Raw genomic sequence first — 18,033 nt, 5'->3', positions numbered from 1 at the left:
CAGACCACATTAGCTCCAATCAGTTTTTCATTCACCCGTCTCCCTCCCCTTCTCTCTTCTTGTCCTTTGCCTTCTTCCTAAGCTTCATAGCATGTGATTTCTTTCTTTTCCCAACTTGTCCGTTGTGACAGAGCACCTTTGGTGCCTGCCACTTTAAGGGCTGAGAGCAGGCAGTAGGTGCAAGCCAGCCCTGATGAGGCACATGACCACAGAAGAGCCAGGGGATTGGAGGCAAGGGCTGAGTGGTCTCCATTTTAGCTCAGGCCCTTATGGCTTAGCCAGCAGTTGCTGTAAGTAGCCAGGGAAAGAATATTGCCTGGCTAGACCTGCTTGGAATATCGTAGAGGTAAGGGCAGGAGTTATGGGGATGTCAGGAGGCTCTTGGTCCTCGGTATGACTTGAAACTGCACTCTGCTAGGGAAGGATGGCCTGGTGGGACTGCCTGTGGTGGGGTAGTTCCCCAAAAATGCCAAGCCAGTTACTTCCCCAGTAAAAGGTGGGTAGGGGCACTGTATAACCCCAGCTCCCACTACCAAGTGGGTAATTTTAGATCAGGAGCAGGCAGTGAGGGCCAGCATATCTGCAGACACCTGAGCCCATGGAGTGTAAGACCCCGAGCCCCAGTGAAGGGGCATGAGTTGGCCCCAGTAAGGGGGCAGAAAGGAGCCCCAGTAGGGGTGGAAGTATGTATGGAGGCCTGCACAGAGTAGGGTGTGTTGTGGCACCTGAAGGGCTGTGGGTTGGGGGGTAGAATTTGCACAGGTGGGCCTGAAGGGCTGCACTGGAGGTGTGTAGAATAGGGTTGGTCTGGCAAACTAAAGGCCTGCACAGGGGCCAACCTCTCACAAGAGTGAAAACTTGGACAAGTTGCCTGGCAAGGGGCTAGGGGAGGAGCTCAGCCCAGTGTGAGGCATAAGCCTGGTGCTACATAGAGTAGGGTTGCTCGAGTGACCCAAAGGGCTGCATGTCAACCCACTGGAGTGTGAGTAGGTAATCCTGATGGCTCGAGTGGGCTGCTCATGGAGTAGGGTGGGTTGCAAGTGGCCCAGTGAGAGCGGGCAGTATGAAAGGCCCTGTGAGAGGGGGCAGTATGTATGAGGCCCAGTGAAGGGCAGAATGTGAGAGGTCCAGCAAGGGGCAGAATTTGGTCCAGCCTCAGGCTGGAGTTATGAACGAGTTATGATGCCATCTGTGAGACATGGGGGACGGTGTAGGGGAGGTCAGAGCCATGTATAATGCTCCAGGCATCAGAGCATTAAATGGGCAGCCTTCTGCATATTTACATCAAACTTATTAAACAGCAAGTCATGGCAGGAGAGGCAGGGCTGACTGCCCTAGACAGGAGAGCAGGCCGAAGTTTGACTGGCTTTGCAAGGGCAGTCAAACTTCTTTCTCCAGCTCTGTCCTCATTCCTCTTCCTTCTTCCTGTAGTGTTCTCTCCTCTTTCCCTTCTCTCTCCTCTCAGTCACTTATCTTTCCTCCTTTTCCCATCTCTGTTGTTATCTGTGTTGTTATGAGTACTGAGATTTTGCTCTCTTCCTCCCCACCTCTTCCTTCTTGTTGCATATCCTCAATTGTCTTACATTCTGCCTCAATATCATCTTCTTCCCAATTTTCCCATTCCTGTCTCTGCTGCTTCTCTGTAGATCTAGCTTTATATGAGAGGGCCCATGGGCACTGCCACTGTAAGTGTCCCTCCTCTCCACAAATAACACACTTCTGTACTTCTTGGCACTCTGCTTCTCTGTCTTTCCCTTCATATCCATAGCATATTGTGTATTGACAGTATGCATCCAGATGCCCTTCTTGCCCACACCTGCTACAGAGTTTAGGCTGCCTAAAATACATTGCAACCTTTGGTGTGGCCCTACTTGGATTACTGATAGTAAGTGCATTATCCCACAAGAACTCCTCTCATCTGCCCTCTTTATCACTCAAGCGTTCCATAATCCCACCCATATACCATATTTATTGTGTACCTTCTCAACACACTTTTTGTACATAATTCTTCAACCATTTTTATATCTCTCCTATTTCAAGTATATTCAACTAATTATTTCCCTTTCTCTTGTCTTTCTCCTGCAATTAATCTTATCCCCTTAAATTCTTCTGTTTCACATACTGCAACATACATCTTCCAAAAATCCTCATAACCTTCTCGGCTCCAGTATGAAATTTCCCAAGACTTCTGGATAGGAAAGGTGACGAGGTTATTCAGATATTCCACTTTAACATCCAAAATTTCAAACAATATTTTCTCTATAAATTCATATCTATTCATTGTCCAACTTTTCCTTTCCCTGTTAGCACTGCTCAGGTGTAGATTACCTGCCACTCCATGTCTCGCTTCCTCCCATCTCCTTTCTCTTTGTAGGTCTGGCTTATTCTTCCCACTAGTCTTCTTCCCTTCAATCGCTGTTTCCTTCCTCATTTATCTCTGTTTCCCTCTTCTCCTCTTTTCTTATTCTTCCTTCTAACTGTACTCTTCCCTCATTGCTTCCTTCAATAAAGCCTGCTCCAAAACTACCAATCCCACCACACCTTTTTTTCCTACCTTCTTTCATCCCGTCTTCCCCACCTTCATCTATCATCCATCAGACTCTTGAGCTTCACTTTTGTTCTCTGATTTTCTTTTCAACTCTTGATCTGCTTTCCTTCCCTAACTGCCATTCTGCTCTCTGAAACTGCCATTGGTGCTGTTCTGTGCGCTGAGCCTTCCTCCTCCTGCTCCATCCTGGTGCTCCATTAGTATCCCCCAGCACTCTTGGCATTGATCAAAGTGGCAAACTGGGCCTTTGCCCAACCACTATACTTGATTTTGGCCAAGCAGCAATGAAGAAGATATGTCACTGCTGGGAACCTACCATGAGGATAGGTTAGTGCAGCCCATCTGAATGAGATAAGTGGTAGTTCCCATTACACTCAGTCTCTCTCAGCACAAACTCCTTTTCAGGTCATGGTGATCTACTACACTGAATACATTTAACCTTTTTCTTTGCCTTCCTTTCCCATTTTCAATGATTCCTGTTTTTTTTACTGGCCTTAAATGTCTGGCAAACATCATCAACTAGGGCCCCAAACAGTTCACCCAGAATCCCCCTGTTGCCCCTTCTGTCAGCCTGTCACACATGATTAGTGTGGCCCCATCCTTCATGAGGTGGAGCCAGACCAGGTTGTTCTGGTCTGGCTCCGTGGGGACACAGCCCAGTGAACTACATGGTAAATCAAAGTCTATGGGTGTCTGTGAGTGCATGTGGACTTTCAAGCTATTACTATGTTGGAACACACCTGATCTTTGTCTTCCCCACTCTTGTTCATCTGCCATGCCTTGATGACTTGATTTTCTTAGGGAGGTTGGATGACTCCTTGGGTGAAGGTCCGTCTGGCTGAATTGATGGTTCTTCTCCAGGGCTCCACCTCCTCTACACCCTGTCCCTTTCCTCTCAAGTCTGTGGTGAAAGATTCTCAACAGTCCTACAATAGGGTTCCTGTCTGGAACCTATCTGGGTTCCCTCCATATTCCTTACATCGTTGGTTAATTTCTCTTGTCCGCTCTCTTATAACATCAATATCTGGGTGTTAAGTTGATTGGTTATTCATAAACATAATGTTATGCACAGTCACTCATGGAGCCCCAAAATGAGTTCACTCCTTTTTCTTTTAATTAATATTACTTTTATTCCATAAAGTGGAGTTAACTCACTTATGGGTTGCCCACTCACCTCCACAAATTTATTCAAAATCCATAAATTAATTACTTTGTGCTTCCTAATCACTCCTATAAATTTATTTACAATTCATAAATTAATTCCCTTCTTGCTTCTTGATCACTTCTATAAATTCATTCATAGTCCATAAATTAATTTTCTTCTAATTTCTTATCTAATCTTGGCAATTCCTTTGGAAAGTCCCCCAGATTCAGTCACATCTGGCCTTCTAACCACCTGGAATCTGTTGGAATCTGCTCACTGAGTGCTCAGGTATGGATCCCGTCTCCTCCAACCCCTGAAATTGCTAGACCAACCCCTTGCCAACCCAGCTGCCAACTTCACTTAGTTCTCTTTCCCAGGGTCATCTGGATCCTTGCTCAGTCCTGGTCATGTTCCCCAGGGCCCTGCATCTACACATGGGGCATACAGCTCTCTACTTCTGCTATACTTTCCTGTCTCTGGTCCATTTTCTGGCTCTTCTTTACATTGCCCTGTTAGCTCACTGGGAAAAAAAGGACTGGCTCTTCCTGGCACGTGATCCTGTGCCCCTGTTCCATGAACGTCCATGTTCTCCCTGGACCTTTTTCCCTGGTGCTTCTGTGGCCACGTGATTCTCCTGGGCATGCTCAAGGGAGTTCCTTCCCAGCCTGGCTGGCTCCTCGGGTCCATAGCAGAGGCTTAACACAAGCTCCTGCTATAGTGCCATATACATTGATTTCAAAGTCAATGGGCATTTCTACACAAGATCCTGTGTCACTGTAGTGATGAGTTATGGTGACGTAGCATTGGCGGGCACTAACCATAACACTGCTGCTATGTTGCCATAACAATGAGCTACTGCAGAGTAGCTCATTGCTATAGTGATGTAGGGTCGGAAACGACCCATGCACCACTGGGACTGTGCAGTACTGTGCTTTAGCAAGTACTAAATGACAGCACAGTACCAACTACATAGTCAGGGGCATGTGTAGATGTGCCCTATGTTTTCAAATTTTCCCCTCACTCCCATGTGCTATGAGAAAGCAGGGTTAGACAGTAAGGGGGAGAGGGGCTATAGAGAGAAAAAGTTGGAGGGGCAGAGGGCAAAGGGGTCACCTGACCCCTCAGATTTATTTTTCCTGCTGTAACAGTGGGAAAGGGACAAACGGAAGGCAAACCTCCAATAATTAAATTCTATACCTGGGAAACGATAACAAATTTATAAATTTCCCACATATAGAATCTAATTATTGGGAGTCAAGTATAGTTTTAAATATTATATTTAACTTTTAATAATAAGACCAGAGGTAGGATGTAGGGGAAGTTAACACCTGAGAGCTGTTATTTTAGGCTCAGGGAGATAACATGGAATCACTTCAAAATTGTTTCATGTTCCTGAGGATATCTTTGCAAATAGGCTGGAGACATTTTTTAAAATAAAAGCTTATATTCCAAAACACAAGAAAAAAGAGCTGGCTTGAAAGCTTTTTGAATCTTAAGGTTACTTGAGCTAAGATAATTATTTACTCCTTTTGTTGTATAAAAGCAAATGCAAAGAGCTAGTTTGGTGTTTACCAACCTGTTTGCCCACATGGTTACTCAGACTGAACATAAACTTCCTGTTGTTACCTGGGCATGTTAGACAGATCACGGTATTTCCAGTATTTCTATATTTCCAGAAGGGAATAATCAGATGATGTTGACAGTATGAAAAAATATTCAATACATCTTTCTAGGCAATTTGCATTAGAGAATAACAGTTTCAGATTGCTTAATTTGAGACACTGTTTGGGGCAAAGCCTGTATCTTGATATTTGTTTGGGAATGGCCAGTAGCAACAATGTTATAATATGTTAAGTAAATGTAACATATTCATATGCATGTTTACTTTAAAGCTCTTGTGAACAGTAACATTATAAAAAAATATTAATCTAGATATTACCTTTGTACGTATCCTTATTATTTTTCCTGAAAAGAGGCTTGACAATTTAAAACAAAAGCAAGCGTATATGTGGTTATTAAGCTATTGAGTAGATGGTTCTGCATATTTGTATAGATATAAACCTTTTTTTCTACCTCAGTTTTGAGAGGTTCCCAAGCCATTAATTTATCTACCAATATTAACAAAGAACAGAATTATGCCGTAGTCAAGTTCATGATCCAGGACTTTTTCATTGCTCATGACTTCTCCAGTGTTCAGCGATGTTATCATTTTTTTTTTCTTTCCTATTTTCATATATCTTGTGAGTACATTTCAGGTTCTGGGACACTTTAAAGGCATAGATACCTATTGGCATAATTTTAAACTCCCCCCATAATATGTCTAGTATGTTTCTCTCAATCCATTTATTGAAGCTAAAAAAACCCCAACAGGTTGACATTAAATAATAACTATTAAGGGTTATGTAGTTTGGGGTAACAGCGATGAATCTTAAATAAATATGACCAAATGTTTTTGTAGACAAGTTTAACAAAAATAGGAAGACAATGACAGATTTAAAAGGACTGTATTACGATTATGTAGATTTTCCCCCTCTCCTTCACCTCTCTACTATAGTGCTCTTCCTTCAGGTCTTCTTGACACCAATCAGCAGGAAAGATCTTCAGAGAGGAAGGTGGCTTGTCCTGTCCCTTTTCTGCAGCTGCAGGACAAGTATCTGCTCCTGTTGTTGCTGAACTAGTTTATTAGGATATTTACCATCTTGCCTGAGGGTATCTAAGGTCCCCTGTTCAGCGTAGCACTGCCAGCAGCAATTGCCTGCTTGATGGAAAGCCTGCCTGCTGCTCAGGCAGAAAGAGGCTGTGGTTCTTCTAGCTAGCCCTGCACGAACATTTGAAATGTCGAGTGGTGACAGTCAGTTGCAACCTAAAGACATATAAAAGTAGAAGGTACAAACTCATGTGAGCACACATCCAAGGGAAAAAAAAAGAATGTAAGTGCCTGTGAGGAACCTAGAATGTAGAGTTCTTCCTGCTGTCCTAATCATCATGGTTTTTTTTTATTTTATTGTATTGTGGTGGAGCACAGTGGCAGCAATCCCAGTTGTGCTTAATGCTGTACAGAGCCTGCTGGCATGGAAATGGAGGAAATGAGAGCTTTTATTCTCTCTCTTACTCCTTTGGAACAGGGAATGGGCCACATTACAGGGCATAAAGTATTTTCTTCATTCTCTCATCAGAGGCTTGAGAGAGAAGAGCTTAAAGTCTTTATTCCCCATATCACGTTTACATTTCTTCTCTCCTTGTCTTTTGGGTGGGGAAGGGAGAACCACTACCCCAAAAAATAGCAACAGTTGCTTGGTGAGAAATCAGCCAAATGTACCAGTATTTGGTTTGCAGAATAGTACTTGTGTTCCAGAATGTGAGCTATTTGGGAAAAGGGCTTTTCTTTTACTTATTCTGCAAAGTGGCTAAAATGGATGTGGCTACTGAAAAAATGACAGATAACACAATACAAATTATGTTGTTATGCTGCAAATTTACAATTTACAGTTGGGGTCCATGTTTACTATTGATGAATGACTTTCTATGCCTTAGATTCTAGAATAGGTGGTCCAGACTTATTGACAATGTAGCATTTTATAAATATGCAAATACCTTTTGAAGAGATAGGGAGGAAAATGTAATGCACACTTTGGTATGTAAAATATTGCAGAATCTCTCTGTATTTAGAACAGAAACTGTTGCAGTATCTCAGATATCTCTAGGTCATCACTTCTGGTATTTGCTGCCTTTTTTAATGGCAACTCTTGTAAGTCTGACTTCTCTCTTGTCAGTACTGCATACCTACTCAACTCATCTTCTGTAAAATGCTTCTCTGGGAATCTGGATAATATAGCTCTTGGGCTACAGAGGTGAAAGATGCTTGCTGTGAATCACTGTATTCAACACGGCGTGTAAATGCATTGTAATCAATAGGGTTACACCAAAGGTAGATTTGGCCCTATGTATTACCACAAGGGTACAATTTTGGACAGCAAGATGCATTGAACTGAACACAAACTGAAACAAAAGTATTATAGTGAGGCTTAGGACTGCTTGAGACAAAGTCCACCCGCTTCATCTTTCAAAACTCAACAATGTGGTATGTAGGCTCTGAATATAACTTAATGGATTAGTTGACTTGTAAAATACCGGTGTATGCTGGTTTTATGCTCAAAAGGTTTCCGGTTTACTGTTATCTATAAACAGTACCCACTATGTATTATGTTCCATGGTGCAGCAATAGAGCATGACGGAGTGATTTCCCTTTTAACTTTCCCATATGTTTTCACAGGCTCTTAGACTTGGAGCTATTTGACATTTCCTGATGGCTCAGCAGCTCTCTGAGAGGCAGTTTCAGGCTTGTTTTCCATAGCCATAATAACAGGTGCATGGAGCAGGATATCAGAGCTTGAGCCCCTGGCTAATGACTTGAAGCAGCTCTAGTAACAAGGCATGAAAAGGGTTATGTCCATAATTCTAAACAAGTAAGCACTATTGTGGCTTGATGCTGATATGCAATTATAATCAGCTTATTCAAGGATTGGTAGTATTCATCATGTTGTTAGTATTGTAAATTTGTACCATTGTAGCTGGGAGTTGCACAGCTTGGGGCCTTGTACCTTCACCTATTGTTTTCCCTATGTTATGATAAATTTTCAGCAACACTTGATTAAAACTGCCAATTTGTTGGGTATAAAGAAAATCTCTTGACACCACCAGGACTAATTACGTTGTCCTTGCCAAAGGGGTAGTTGAATAATTGCATGCGATTATTGCACAGCTATGCTGCTTTTCATGTCAGGAGCAATGCAATGAAGATTGATTCCCTTTAATTAATCATTCAAAAATAACCCCCTTGTATCATTCCCCAAATAGGAGCAAACATGTTCCTACATCTTTCTTCCGAAAGGCTCCTGGATGGAATTGCTTCCCTGATGAGATAGCACTGTAATGTGAATGTGCCTGTCCTAGATAGGAGGGCCTGCTTCATAATTGATTGTTGGTCCTGGTCTCTCTATTTTTTAACTGCAGTCCTGAACTTGCTTTATAATCTTAACAGTCCAGCACATGAGCATAGTGGGAAAATCTAGCTTTTACTAATTGAACTCTGGACAGCTCATTAGAAACAAGGTCACCAACTCTGATCTCATTCTTATTTATATTTGTCCACTATCTCCTTTCCAATATTATAAATTGGTCTCATAGCATGTTTCTTGGCAGGTTTTGCATTATAAGGCAGTATTTTCATTATAAAATGCTTAAAGACATTTAAACAATGTCCTGATGGGACCAACAGTTATTTGAGATTTTTACTGGTTACGAGAGAGAATTTTACCGATTGTATTGGCTTCCATTGATTTTTCTATGTTTTCTTTTTATTTCCCAGTTTCTTTATCCTTTACTTCTGAGCTAGTTGCTCCCCTTTCTAATAATGGCTATATATTTATATAAAAATATTAGGTATATCAGTGATATAGTATAAATTTATCCACAATATATACTACCAGATATGGTAGCATAGTTTTTCCTCAACTGATCACTCTACAGCAGTGGCCTCCAACCTTTTTAAGTACAAGATCATCTTTGGCACTTAAAAGCAACCCAAGATCTACCATGCATCGCCACCACCTCCTCCCCTCCACCCCCCAGCAGGTAAGTCTGTGGGGAGGGAAAGGCGTGGGGGGGAGCAGATCGAGGCAGAGGGAGAAAAAATTATTTGGGGCACTCCTCCCAGCAGGTAAGTTCAACCCGGCTGGGACCCCACTCAACTTACCCCTGCTCCTGCCTCTGCAGCACTGACCCTCACTGCAGGGGCATCAATCTAGCCACCATCCCTTTCCCCCTCCCCCCACCCCCCATGGACTGACCTGCTGGTCTGGGGTGTGTACGCAGGCATGTGGGCACTCAGCTCCCAACCCTAGCCTCAGATCAACTCCAAGAGGCTCCAAGATCTACCACAAGAGGCTCCGAGATCTACCAGAGGATCAAGATCCACTGGTTGGTAACCACTGGTCTACAGTATTGGAAAATCTTTTTCAGTTAAAATATATTAATATAACTGATGGGCCTGAGATGCAAAGCTAATGGGTGTGTAGATCTATGGGTTTAATTCATGCCCATTTCTAATGAAGATTTCATGCAGTCTTAGTACCAAAGCCATATGTTTGAATAAGCATATAGAATATTATTGGGATGCTTAAACAATATTTATTAATCTTATAACTCTCAAAACTGGGAGGAGTATTTATAATGAAATACTATAATAAATAAACCAATATACATTTATGCATAGCAAATAATGTGAATTGTTCTAATATATTTCAGAATAGAAGGTTCAGAAAAAAAGGTTAGCTTTTTTGTCAGAAAATGGAGTTGTCATAATGGCAGTTTGGATCCAAATCTACCCAAGTATCATTTCTGTAGGACTTTCTAACCAGAGATTGAAATTTTTTAATACTTTCACAATTTAAATAGCAGGTGCAATAGCTCCTTTAGGTTAATACAGGATCATAGGAAAGTAGGGCTGGAAAGGACCTGACAAGGTTATATAGTCCAGACCCTTGCTCAAGGCAGTATTATCCCTTATGAAATCATTCCAGGGAAGTGTCTGTCCAACCTACTCTTGAAAATTTCCAAGAGCAGAGATTCCACATTTCTTTAGGTAGCCTTTTCCAATACTTGACCACTCTCATAGTCAGAAAGCTCCTCCTAGTCTCCAACCTAAATTTCCTCTGCTGCAGCCTGAAATCATTGCCTCAAGCTATCCTCTGTGGCCACAGGGAAATGCCCATCTGCATCCTCTCTATAATTGTCCTTCAGTTATTTGAAGGCTGATATCAAATCCTCACCCAGTCTCCTTTTCTCCAGGCTAAATAACCCTAGCCTTTTCAGCTTTTCTTCATAAGTCTGTATAACATAGCATGTATCTATAGGATGTGCATGAAAGTATATGTGCAGATATATTTAATTAAATGATAACATCTCAAATCATTGTTCAGGTGTGTTTTATGTTGGATTTAAAACTGTCTTTGCCCACATGCATATATGCACCCCTGAACCCTGACTGAGAGGTCAGGCAAAAATATCAGCTGCCCATAATAGGGTCAGTTCTCTCTTCTTAATGGCCCAGTGAGTTTAGCAGTCATGAAAAGGAGTTCCTACATCTCTTGCACAACGTTGTCTTTTTTGTTGTAGGAGATGTAGTTAGTTTCAAATGACAGTTTTCAAAGGTGTGGAATTTCAGAGTTTTAATCTGTTTAAACATTTGGGAAAATCCTACCTGGTGCTTACCTGTAGTTCTGTGTTCTGGACCCCTTTGGAAATGCAGGTCATAGTGTGTACATGCATATAAACAAAAGATTTCTACCCAGTTTGAATATAATTGAAATAAATAGATATTGCACATCAAAACATGGACAAATCATTAAAACTTTCAGGAAATGATGTATTTCACATGATAAATCTTTTCAATGTTACCATAGGTTTCTGTTTCTTTGTCATGAAGCTTGAATTTATATAAGGGTGGGCCAATAGTTAACTTTTATGGAATATAAAATACAATGAAAATTATAACCATGTAGAATGTGTTAAATTTGGTTTTGGAAACAAATACTCTGACAGTGCCCATGTCTGCTAGAGAGGGAAATAATATGTTACCAATGTACATTCTAGTTTACCAATTCATACCTCTGGGGAGCCTATTTAGTAGAAAGGAGTACACAAAAGAGAGGTAGCAGTGAATATATATGTTATGAATTCCACTGGGGTTTAAGCAGCTGAACCATCCATATTATTTTAGCAGGGGTTGTTTTGTATGCATGTTGATTGCACATTCATTTTTTCATCTTCCTACATTTAAAGCTAAAAGCTAAAAAAAAAAAAAAAAAGAAAAGGAAAAAAAAGTCGTGAACTAAATTTCTTCTGTAAATTGTTGAACATTTGCAATAGATATAGAAAATCACAGTGTGAAAGGTGCTAATGCTGTGAAAAACTACATTGGAAATATAGTACTAAATAAAGTTCATGTATAAGGAGTGAGCCTTCAACAAAATATAAGAGCATATTTTGCACTAAAAGGAATTACACTGCCTGTAACATTTGCTTTCATGGTTTACATGTGGTTGATTAATGCACTTGAAACAATATTAAGCTCTCCAGGTTCATTGACCAGAAGTACATTTTTTCTACTGGATTTTCTGAGTAATACTTTTTTATACAGACCAGTTTTAGGCTGCCTACAGAAGTTTGTTTGTACTGGAGGAAATTTCTTTCAGTAGAAAAATAGCTCTGGAGCTTGACTGTACAGACATTCCTCCAGCCCCATGGCCGGAGAGATTCACTTGCAAGCTCTCAGCCAGGGAGCCCATTAATTGACAGCCTGTCCTTTCCCATGCCTGGGAAGGGGGCAGGTTGTCAAGTGGCAGTTGGCAGCTGCTGAAAAGCAGCAGCTGCCACAGACAGCCAGGGTGGGTTCAGTCTTGGGGGAATGCCCTGCATCCCATCAATCAAGTCATTGGCAAGAGAGGGGCATTGTCCTGTGTTGGGAACCCTCCTGGTTCTCCCCTGCAGGAGAGTAACACCACTCTTTACACTTCTCCTGGCTGACCCAGAGGAGTGCAGGAGGGAGCACTCAGTCACCACAGCATGGCTCTGGGAGCCTTGCCACACAGATACAGCAGTCTACCTTACCCTGCACTGCTCTGGGCTGGCCTTGAGCAGTGCAGGGTGAGGTGGCAGTATTTCACTGCAGCAACAAGTCTCCCACACCATAGCAGCCTGCTTCACCTCACTCTGCTGGGCAGCTGGGCACCAAGGGCAAGCTGGCCAGGGCTGGGAGTCGGGCTTGTCTATGAATGCCAGGCTTCTGTCCTTGCTGGCTTTTCAGTCTCTACCCGCATTGCTCAGCTAAGCAGCAGAAGAAGGCAGAGGGAAGCTGGTGTGGCAGGCTTGTTGCCCTCACCACTTAACTGAGTGAGTAGCGGCAAGGGGAAACAGGTCCAGGAGCCTTGCGCAGAAAGCGATGTAGCAAAGCCCTGCTTGCTTCTTACACCAGTAATTCTGATGTGAGAAACAGGTGAGGAACAGCTAGGGCTACTCCTCCCCTCCTGTCTACAGGAGAAGGGGGCAGCTGTTTTGCATGCTGGGGAGGGGTGGGGAAGAGGAGAAGTGTACAAATATTCAGTCTCCCAGGAAATACTCCCTGAGGAGTCATGTAATCCTGATGGTTCCTGGGCTATTTTTTTTCCTCAGGGGGCCATTTTTGCTCTGGGAGAAAAAGAGCTAATGTATGCATCCTTCTGTCTTCTGCTGGGGGAAAATTGCTTCTCCTGTTGCACAAACTAAGGGAAAAACTGAGGAAAAATATATGGAAGCACAAGCATCTCCATTAAATTATATACTTTTTTTTTTAAACACAAAAGAATGCACTGTAGTACAGCAGGATGTTATTAAGACTAAGAAGGCCACAATTTCAAAACTGTCATCTCAGCTCATGCCTGAAAAAGGAAATATACTTAGGCAGAAGTAAATTATCATGCAAATTTAATATTTGCATATAAAAATGCAAAGGCACTTTCCTATTATGCACTTAACCAAGATTGGGTATGTAGCTGTAATATGAAGATCCAGGCTTATGACCTTTAGCTTCGTTTGTCTGTGTGCAAACCGAAACCTTACAAATAGAAATGGTGCTTGCTGCAGATGCTTGGAAAAGAGATGGAAGAAGGAATTTCTTCCACATATAGCATCAAACCATGTTATTTGCATCATAAAAATATTCCATCTATCTGTGGTACTTAGGTGGCTCACAGTACTTGAGTGCTTTACAATCTCTGATATATTTTTCCTCACAGTACCCTGTGATGTGAGGATGTGCTTTCTTCCCCATTTAACAGATGGGAAACAGGGGCTAAAGGCATATCTACACTGCCCCAGTACAGCACTGTGGAAATGTTTTGTTCCCACTCTAAATATACTGCCTCCCTGACCAGAAATAGCTTACCTGGTTTACTCCAGCCACCAAATGATAAATATCTGTTTTTAGCTAAGTGGTCATGGCTAAAGGTAGATCAAGTAGATAATTCCTCTTCTGTTATGGATCAGTTATAGAATCTTCTCTCCCAAAACATATCCTCTGCCTATTCTGTGGATATTCTATTCATAGTAATATAGCTATGGTGTGGCAAGTGAGGCATCAACCCTAGATGCCAATTTAGAGGGGGTACCAGTTCCAGCACTCCATCCATCCTCTTTTGCTGTTCAGTGCTCAGCACTCCCTTTTCTACCTAGGGCACCAAAATTGTTAGGTATGTCTCTGCCATATAGACATGGTTTTAGAGTTTAAATTAAGGAAGTGAGCTAAAACCATACAGCAGAATAGGGGGAGAAAGTAAAACTCTTTGAAAAAGTAATGATGGTTCTGCCAATCTATTTAGTCAACAAGAGTCAGTCAGTCAGGAAAACTGAACAGGTTTTCTACAGCCACGCAAGTCAGATTTTGTTAAGACAATGAGAGTAACTCCAGTAAATCATAATGTTCTGTGCCATCCTTTCAAGATTGTTTGGCAGTCATGTTGCTGAAAGGTATTTTGAAGTCAATGAAGTCAACATTCATTCATAGACAGAACAGAATATGTGCCTATTGATTACCAAAAGCATTGGCTTTTTGGCCCGAAGTTTAAATCGTGTCACCAAATTTTGAAAGATCTATGCCCATTCATTTTTCAAATTGCATTTCCTATTCCTCATAAAGGGTGCTCAATTCTGATCTCATGTGCATTGGTGAATCTTCATTAACTTCAGTATAATCATAGTAGTTTACTACGATATGTGTGAGATCATAACCAAGTCAACTTATTCAGGTGGAAAGTAGGAAAGACTTCTAGGAAGTGAGACCTCTCTTTGGTCATGTGATATAAAGTGGATGGGAGGGTCCATGCATTAGCCTCCCTGGATCATCTCCTCCTTCTTGCCTCTCTCTCACCCCAAATCTGTCACTGACTCTGAATATAGCCACATTTGCCCTTACTTCCCATAACATTGTAACAATTGTATCTTAGTCAAATAACAGGCAAGAGAAGACTTTACCTTACTATTAACCCTGAAGCTGTCTTTTTTTCTCTTTCCCCCTGTTTCACAGATTCACAGAAGTTTAGGGTTGGAAGGGACCTTGTGAGATCATCAGGTCCAGTCCCTCTTCTCTGGGCAAGAAAGACTGCTGGCGTCAAATAACCTTAGCAAGGTTATATCCAGTCTCCTTTTGAAGATCTCCAGGGTAGGCGTTTCATAGTATTTGTTTTATACAAGTGAAAATGAAATGGTGAAGAAACTGAATGAATGAAAAGTCATTCAACAAATATAACTTTATTCACGGTAATTAAATATGATACAATTCCAAGCAGTAAGAAGGTAGCATGATAAATTTATAACTATTTGCTGCCAGTGGAAAAAAAACGGGATATTTTCATTGTTGGTCAGCAAGAATAGCTTGGGACAGATTTTGGAAGCATTAAGCATTAAGTCGACTACTCCTGGCCATATTTTCAAATTTGGTATCTTTGGGTATGCATTTATAGTTGCAACTCATTTTTGCAAGTATAACACACTGATTGTATGTGGAATGTCAAGACTGGTAACTGAACTCAGGATTTCTGGATTTCAAAAAAGAAAAAAGAAAAGAAAAGTTCACAGCTTTTGTTACTGGAGTTAAATAACCTTGCAAGGGTTTTAACAAACCTCTGTGGGGTGCTGTTAGAGGAGGACAGGAAACCACACTGTTTTAGCCAGGGGCAGGCAATTATTTTGAGCAGAGGGATGCTTACATAGCTTTGACAAACTGTTGAGGGCCGCATGGGTAGCCCCGCCCCTTGACAGGTGCCCTGCCCCCTCTTCGCCATCTTGTGACCAGAAGTCCTGTCCCCTAACCCCTGACCTTTGCCACCAGAAGTCCCTCCCTTTGCCTCTGGAAGTACTCCTTACAGCAAGAGGTTTTGCCATCTGAGGACCAGAAAAATACCAACTTATATTCTAAAAATCAAACATCTACACCGTTCATTAATTTGATTTCAAAAAATATTTTTGTCTTGATTTACATTTGTTCATGTAGTGTACGCAGAGGTGACTGCACAATAATAGCTTAAAATGAAGTCTTGTTCTTGTATACTGTGGGGGATGGGTATAGATTTGTGGTTGTGTGGGTATGTGGGGTGTGGGTGGGTATGGGGGGAGGGTGGCTGGGGTTTGTGCATGGCAGTGCAAGTGGAGGTTTGGGTGCATGTGTGTGGTGGGGTGTGCATGTGGGAATCACCCTATGAACACACTCTGCCCTGTGCCTGCAGGCACACACACACACACACACACACACACACACACGTTCTTCCCTGTGCCTGTGGACACAGACACTCACTCTGCCCCTGTGCCTGCAGGCACACAGACACACACTCTGCCCCGTGCCTGCAGACACACAGACACACACTCTGCCCCTGGGCCTGCAGACACGTGTGTGCACATGCGCACACACACACACTCACACACCCCCTACCAGCATGGCCCCATGCTCCACAGTCTGGAGGATGCATTCAGGAGCCACAGCCACATGGTGTCTGAGCAGGGTGGTGTCAGGAAAGCAAGGAACTGGCTGGGGGTGGGCAGGGCAGGGCTAGGCTGGGCTGGGCTGTTCAAGATTGCAAGCCTGCTGAGGGCTGCCTCTGGGTCCTACTGCCCCTGGCTCCTGTTAGCTTTGACAGGGAACCAAGGGCAAATAAATATTAATTTACTACATTTTTTAGGGGCTCTGTGGGCCAGACAGAATGGCCTGGTGGTCTGGATTTGGCCTGTGGGCTGGATTTTGTCCACCCCTGGTTTAAGCTCTACTGACATACAAAGCAATGTCTTACATTCCATATAGAAACAACCTTGAAGTACTTGGGATCTGGCACCACAAGATGGCATCATAGAAGTAATTTGTACCTTTAATGTCAGCTTTTATGGAGGTCCAGAAATTACCTGTCAAAATACACTGAGGTTAGCTTTCTAACACTGGCCATGAAGAGACATTCAGTTTCTCCTGGGAGAGTCACTGCTCTTCCAGAAGAAACTATGAGTGTACAGATATTCAGGATTTTTTCTCTCAGAGCAAAAATGGCCACACCAGGATAAAAAATAACCTGGAAACAACTAGGATTAAATCAACTCTCAGGAGAAACTCTCCTGGGAGAGCAGATGTCTGTACAGGTTTCCTTCTGAGAGAAGGCATAGTACAGTCCTCCAGCATCCCAAGGTGCTTTTTCCCCACCTTTTTCCCCACCGAGATTGGCTCAGGTTCAACTCAATGGGTGCCTATACATACTATGGGTTTTAATTCTCATTAAATTAAAAACGTTTATAAAATTTAAACTTGTTTATTTTGGAGCATCACATCTGTATATGCATGCACTAGGTTTTTGAAAGAATTAAGCCTGGTTCTCAGCTGCCACCACAAGACAGGGGGACAGTCCAGTGCTGCCCCCTCACCCATGCCATGCTCATAGAAAAAACAAAACAAAACAGCAATTCAAAAGTGAAAGCAATTCAAAGGGGTGAACTACAAAAAAATTGCAGCGCCATCTGGTGGACAAAGAGCCTCATTACACATCTTTGAGTGCCTTTGTGTTTGCACACAATGAATCCATGGATGTGACACGTTAATTTCTGGCAAGCTGAATTAAACTACATCCAAGGAGTTTTAGTGTAATGCGCCAGAAAGACTTTTAAAGCATCTGGAAAACCCGCTCGTGCAATAAGTCATGCAGTTGCAGCACAAAAAAGGGCAAAAAATGTGGCATATACAAAGGCCCTGCAACTCCAGTAGAACAGGGAGCAGAATTCACCCCCTTCAGAATTCCACACTGTCAGTAGTCTACATTTGCTGTAGGGAGCACAGGCTGACTCTGAGCAGTCTGGGTCAGCCAATCAGGACCACCCTGTGTATTTTTCCCATCTGTTGCTAGATAGTCTGAGGGAGCCAGCAGAGCATGCTGAGATGTGTGCACAGCCCCCTCCTTCCCCCCCCCCCAACTGCACAATATCAGCATTGCAAGCTCTCTGCTTGTCAGTGGCTTAGCAATCAAATATCTGCTCAGGTGTCCCCAGGTAAGTTTTTGTAGCAGGATAAGAGAATTCTCCCAGGTTATTTGAATCTATGTCATCATCACATTAGCAATCACTTAATTAGAGGATGATCTCTACCATGACTCAATGATGGGTCTTGAGGTGACTTAGAAGATGAATCCTTGAGCCACAGATCCATCTGCAGAAGTTGCAGGTCTCTCTACATGGGAAAGTAAGCCAGGATTTCTCTCCTTTTCTCCACTGTCTTTCTGTG

General features: G+C 42.5%; 1 long non-coding RNA gene across 5 annotated transcripts in view; it reads left to right on the top strand.

Annotated features, from left to right (window-relative positions):
• Positions 1-18,033, top strand: part of LOC109280822 (uncharacterized) — a 195,945-nt gene that overhangs the window by 70,466 nt on the left and 107,446 nt on the right. For all 5 annotated transcript variants that reach the window (XR_009461036.1, XR_009461033.1, XR_009461034.1 and 2 more), the window contains exon 2: positions 14,812-14,946. This is a non-coding gene — a long non-coding RNA (uncharacterized LOC109280822). The remainder of the gene's footprint in view (positions 1-14,811; positions 14,947-18,033) is intronic.

This window comes from Alligator mississippiensis, chromosome 3, assembly GCF_030867095.1.
Source record: "Alligator mississippiensis isolate rAllMis1 chromosome 3, rAllMis1, whole genome shotgun sequence".
In the NCBI taxonomy this organism is placed as follows: domain Eukaryota; kingdom Metazoa; phylum Chordata; order Crocodylia; family Alligatoridae; genus Alligator; species Alligator mississippiensis.
This window is presented reverse-complemented; position numbering and strand designations above follow the sequence as displayed.